Below are 7,183 nucleotides of genomic sequence, written 5' to 3' on the forward strand. Positions count from 1 at the left end.
AATTTATTATCGGTTAGTTTTAATTATCAGGATTTTTTCCTCGACATTTATATTTTCTTTACGAGTTAAAATTGAATAGAAGTTCGTTCATTATTGTCGTATTAGATTATATTGAATAAATTTTACATTAATAAAGTTGGGACTTGTATCCCGGTGAAACGGAAGCGGCGCATGCGCAGTAAAACTATACAATGAAACTTCTAATTATTAATAATTAATTACAAATGAATATTAACATTAAGTGTATATATTAAACAATTAATTAGTTATTATTAATAAAAGAGCTAGAATTATATTTAAAATCATTGTTATATTATTTTATCAACCATTTCCCAATTCCAAATCAAGCCGCGTACTCGGCTGCGTCAAACATTTCAGAACCCAGAACTTCAATTACCCAAGTTACTACCGGAGGATTGTCCGAACTTCCTAGTACGGGGAGGCCAGGGCAAACCCTTACAATAGTAAAAGGATTCCAGTGATAGCCAACATTTGTTTGTTTATTTCCTGGATATATTGTAGTAATAAATATCCTTTATTTATTTTATTAATTATATTTATTTGGTTATATTTCCGTTTGGTGCATACATTCTCGCCTCGAAATTTGGTCCCGTGATCTCTCCCCTGATTTGTTATTATTTTTGTCCGTTTTGTAAAAACGGGCTGGCGCCTTCGTGCACTAACTCAGCCTGAGGAGCTGGTTCAGGCACACCTTTATTTTATTTATTGTTTAATATTATTATTTACGAATATTCAACTATTATTATTTTGAGCCATATATTTATTATTTATAATTTATAATTTTGTATCCACGTGGGTGACCGCATACGGTTTACCGAATTTGTTCGCGTCTCCGTCACGAATTAAAAAACGGTATACGTTATAAGTTTAAAAAGCCAATTAGATGAGTTTTTTAAAATTCCAATTATTGATAAATCATTGCAGTACCGGTTCACACGAGAAAAAAGAAATTCATCGGCGATCGAAGATATTTTTGATGGACAGTTATATCAAAGTTTATGCTTACCGGGGAATTTTTTGGATAATCCATTAAATTTCTCGTTTACAATTAATACAGACGGTTGCCAAGTAGCTAATTCATCTTAAGCTAGCGCATGGCCTGTGTACCTGCAATTTAATGAATTATCTCCACATATCCGTAAGAAACATATGCTTTTGGCTGGGATTTTCGTGGATACAAGTCATCCGTCATTGAATCTTGTATTAAGTCCAATAGTCGATGATCTGCGTCAATTATATACTACTGGAATAGATTGGAAAACTTCTGAAGGTAGAAAAGTACCGTCAAAATTTGTAGTAACAACATGTGTTGTTGATTCTCCAGCAAGGTCTCTGATTTTAAGAATGAAGCAGTTCAATGGTTACGATGGATGTACATTTTGTTACGCAAAAGGAGAACATCACGGACACAAACATGTATAACCAAGGACATATTGCTTTGAAAATCTGCGAACTGATGAAGAAATGAGAAGAGATATGCTTACAGCTTACGAAACCAAGACAACGATTAATCGAATAAATGGTATTTCATCTTTATCGGGGTTACCAGAGTTCGATTTGGGTAACGGAATTGTGGTCGATAGTTTGCATGCAGTTTTTTTAGGAGCTGTGAAACATCATACAAGTTTTCTTTTGACTACTACAGATTCACCATTCTATGTTAGTGATCCGACCAGTAGAGCAAGAATTGATAATCGATTATTATCCATAAAACCCCCATCACGCTATGCTCAGCTGCCTCGAAGTTTAGAAACGTTTAACAATTGGAAAGGATCAGAACTGCGAAATTGGTTAGATTATGCAGCACCGTGCTTAGATGGTATATTAGCCTTGAAATATATCAAACGTTTGGCTCTTTTATCTCAAGCTGTCCATTATTTAAATAGTGACTCGGTAACAATAGCTCATCACGAAAATGCCACACATCTTTCAGAGAAATGTTTCACAGTTTGAAGAATTATTCGGATTACAAAACGTGAGTTTTAACATCCACTTATTAACTCATTTGAACATTACACTTAAAAATTTGGGTCCGATGTGGGTTTATAATGCCTCCATATTTGAATCATGGAACAAAAAAATTATAGATAAGGTAACCAGTCCGCATGGAAGAACTAATCAAATAGTCGCGCGATTTTTGATGACCAAGTTTGTGAATCGGCAATTTACAGTGACTCAATCTCTACTGAAATAAAGGAATTTATATGTAAAACTCTTAAAATTCCCAATTTGGCTGATGAAATAGCTATTAATAAAGACTCTCAAGCTGCAAGTAGCCCAAATATTGGAAGGTTTCAAGAAGTTGAGCTTAATGTACTGCAAGAGGCACGATACGTTACTCAGAACAATCCGTTTTTATACGCTAAAATTAAAATAAATGGAATAGATTATCATAGTCAAAATAATAGTGACAGTAAATTTTGTAATTCCGTAATATCTTTTGATAACAGATTTGGAGAGATATTATCGATCATAGATTTCAAAAACGAAAATAATAGTAAAATTAAAGGTTTTTTTAAAAAAGTATAAAAAATGAAGAAATGTGCTTATGATACAGATTATATTAAAGAAGTGGATATAAATAATGACATAAGAGACTTGAAATTTATCAGACCCGCAACTAAAATATGTACGGATATAGGAGTTTTTGTTTTAGCTCTTCCAAACTGTTGGGAAACTGACTAACGACATGATGACTATTAAACGTATATGATGAAGAAATAATTATCGTATTGTTAACACTAAAAACGGATACCGAGATTGTATTAATATTTTTTTGAATACGTGCAAATTTATTTAGCACCAGTAATTTGATATTATTGAATAAATTTATTAGTATCAAAAAGCTAATAAATTCAAAGTGTTCTTATTCTTCATTTTAGCTTACAGTGGAATTACAGTATTGTCACGGTTTAACACATGTTTAAAAAAGTAGGATGCGATTCCAGTGTAATTACGGTGTAACACGCGTTCATTTCCTGCTTACAGAGGAATCCCAGTGTAATTATGGTGTAACACGCGTCCATTTCCTGCTTACAGTGGAATCCCAGTGTAATTACGGTGTAACACGCGTCCATTTCCCGCTTACAGTGGAATTACAGTGTTGTTACGGTGTAACACATGTTTAAAAAGTTCGATGTAATTCTAGTGTAATTGCGATGTAACACCTGTTTTCTAAATGCTTACAATGGGATTTCAGTATATCCACGGTGTAAAACATGATTTTTTAGACTGAACGCACTTGCACTGAAATCCCACTGTAACACACCGTGGGACTCCAGTGAAAGAACCGTGTAATTTTTTCGCATTTACACGGTGGGGTTCCCGTGTATTGCGTGTAAGCGGGTCCGCCAGGGTATGGTGCAGGCCATGAAGCTAGTTAATCAGTTATATATTCAAAATCGATTTAAGTGAAAAACCCGCTTCCCCGAAGGGGACTCACTTCTTTATATAATCAACAAATCATTCAAATTTGGGGTGCCATTAGATAGCCCCAAAGGGACATCTGAACAGCGTACTACTCTGGCAAAAACGACATCTAGGAAACGTGACAATGTACCAACGCTACATCTGGTAATAGAGACATTCGTCCAGCGTGACATTTGTCCCACACACCATACGGAAACTGTGACACTCATACAAGTGTGACAACTGGAACATACGACATCTAGACAAGTCGACACTTTACCAGCGTGACATTTGACAAACAAGACATTCGTCCAGCGTGACATTTGGCAAAGTCGACAAGTATCTTATGTGACGTTTAGGAATATGGACATCTGAACACAAGGACAATTGTACATTGTGACAAGTGGAAAATGTGACTTTTGGAAATCACTCGTTGTCATTAATGCCTGGTCCCCTGTATGGCTAAGATTCTATAGTCTGGGGGACCAGGCATTAATGACAACGAGTGAATGGTATCAGTCGGATACAAGCGACATATGGATAGCGTGACAGTTGACCATAGTGACATTTGTGAAAAGGTACATTCGGACAAATAATTATTTCTACTTACCAACAATGAATTTATAAGAAATCAGCAGATAAAGTAGATTTCTTATGGTAATAAGAAAAAATTTTTTTAAAACAAACGGCAACTTGCTAGATCCCCAGGATCTATTAATTTAAAATATAATTGGCAACTTGCCAGATCCCCAGAATCTATTATTTAAAACACAATTTAAAAATTTATTCCGCTGGAATAATTTTCTCTAATCACACACACATACACACACACGTTTTATTAATTAATTTATTTATTCGTCCACAGGACTAAATTCACACACTCTCTCTTATCTAATTAACTAATTCCTCAGGACTCAATTCGAAAATTTTAATATATGAATTTACTAACTCTACAAATTTATTCTTAATTTATTTTTCATAACTTAACTTTTTCTTACTCGACAATTTTTATATTTTAAAATTTTCAAACATCAGTTTTTGCGTAAGAAATTTTGTGATGTTAAAAAACCGACGCCAGCGACTAAGGCTATCTCTCTCTAATTCGCGTGTCTATCGTTCTCTCTCTATTTCGCGTACTTGTCGTCTTCACATTAATAATATTATATTTATAACATGTAATAATTTACAACTTAAAAACTGAAATCAACTTCCCTATCCAAAAATTCCCATAGAATCCACTCAAATGCGACAAAAACCGTATAGAAACCACTACAGTCTATAGGATTCTATGCGGTTTTTGTCGCATTGGAGGGGATCCTATAGGAATTTTTGTATAGGGTTATCAATTAATTTACTTATTTAATTATTCTTTCCATCACTATGTTCACAGCACTTAATTTCTTAATTAACTTTTAATTTTCAGTCTTGTAATTTTATTGGATCTTGAATTTATCTTATTAAATAAAATTTGATTTAAATTATTATGTAACAATTTCTTAACTAATAATTTTATAAATTATAATTTCTGGCTTTCCTGCCGAGAAATTTTATTTCCTTAATTTAAATTAATGATCCTGCCGAGAATTTCTTTATAAGACTTTAACCCGGAAATGGTGACTGCCCACGAATTAATTAATTTATAATTACGAACCTCCTTAATTTATAATTAATAAATTATGGCTGCCCGCCGACAATTTATTTACCTCTGCCTAACAGCCCCGTTACATTAATTAATTAATTAATTACCTCTGTTTAATTTTTTTGTCCCGATTCCTCGTGGCGTCTTACTCTCTCCCCAATCCTCCTGCCGATTTCCGCGTCTCTGTCTCGTTCTTTTCCTCGTAACTTTGTTACGTCCCAACCTGTACGTCAGATGACGTGAGCATTTACGTCTCTAATGACAGACCTGAAATCTAACTAATTATATCGAATATCGATAATCTAGTAATTCCAATAATATTTAATTAATTATATAAAATAATATAATATAATAATAGAATGATATTATTTAAGATATTTGAACGTTAAGAATATGAGTAATAGTTGATAAAGCTATTTTTCTATATTTTATCAAATATAAATAAGCGCTGATGCCTCGAGTAAATCTTCGAGACGTGCAGCTGCACAAACATCTATTTTGTTTAAGATAACTTTTGTTAATAGATAAGTGACTCATTTGTTAATAACAAAAGCGGAGATACCGTGAGAATTAAGTATATTCAATAAATATTAGAATGGATAATTCGAGAACATGCGTTATCTCGAATGACCCCTCCATATGAATCGATGCGCGGGTCTGATGCCCAAACGTATTGATAAGAGTTACTCTAGTTTTTCTCGATCAAGAGAAGTCAGTCTGAATTATAGAATCATCGAGAGCAGTCAGGCTCAGAATAAAACACATAACTTCGTTCTCACCTTCTCGAAGCTATTGTTGAGAATAACTTAACAATATTATAATACCACAATTGTACGTTTCACAATTCTTCAACTATTTCTTTATTCATTGAATAAAACAGATCCAGATAATATATTTAATAATATATAAATATAACCAGTTTATTTTAACCACCAAATGGTGGCTGTTCAACCCATACAAATTATTATTTATAATTATATGTGAGTTTTCATTACGTCCACTTTAAATCAACCGCTCAACTACGCCAGCGCTAAATCATCAACCAGGACGTAACAACTTCCTCAATTCTTTCAATTTTATTTATTGTAATCTGTTGAAAATTCAATACAAATTAGTTATATATATTTTATTGTATCGGCTTCCTGCCGGATAGACAATTAATTATTTATTACAAGTTGTAGCTTCTAGAAGGTTCCACTTATAACCTCTCCAGAGCTTGGATAATTACCTGTTACTTTTATTTGTGGTCACCCGTCTGGTTGAATCGCCGGTCCGTCCGACTGTGTGTCGTTTCACCTCCGTCACTCACTAATAAAATGTAAGTTCGCGGCTCCTCGGAAATTATCGTGAATTAACCACTCCCTTTAATTCTAATTGGATCTGGAGGACGAGTCCCCAAAATTGGCGCTCCCGAGGACAAGTTGATAAACTAGATCACGGGGTTCATCAATTTTAGATAATTAACCAACCGCGGGGAATTCAAAATTAATTTAAATTTGAATTTATTCAATTTTACCCCGTTACAAATAAGCTGGTTGCTTTAATTAATTATAAATGAAATTCATACTTTGTTCGATAAAACTAAAACTTTTATACTATTCCAGCCTATTTCATTATTCCTCTCTTCTCTCACAAAAATTTACAAACGACCCTGATTGATAAATAATCAAATTTAACATCTCCGGTTCTGGAAGGCCGAGTCCATCTTCCAGTGGCGCCCTAATATGTGACTATAATGCTTAGGTATGACCAGACTTAACAAGGATAAACCCTCTGTCATACCTTCCCCCACCAGTTTTAACTTGGGCAGATCTTGGGCAAGCCATGTGCAAGGTAAATTCAACATGCTTCTGACGTCTATTTTACCCTAGAATTGAGTAATAACTTCACCAAAAGTCTTGTGTAACGCTAGCATAAGACTTGCAATTTAAATCTGCCCCAAATATCTGGAGCAAGACCCAAAGGTAAATGGGGACGCTAGAAACTATCGAACTTGAGAGCAGACTTGTGTAAGTCTTGAAAAAAACTGATATATAGGTACAATACTATGAAATGGTTTACAATATTCTGATAGAAGCTTGATATAATCAACATTTGGTAAAGAGAGCATTTGAA

This window comes from Microplitis mediator, chromosome 6, assembly GCF_029852145.1.
Source record: "Microplitis mediator isolate UGA2020A chromosome 6, iyMicMedi2.1, whole genome shotgun sequence".
In the NCBI taxonomy this organism is placed as follows: Eukaryota; Metazoa; Arthropoda; class Insecta; order Hymenoptera; family Braconidae; genus Microplitis; species Microplitis mediator.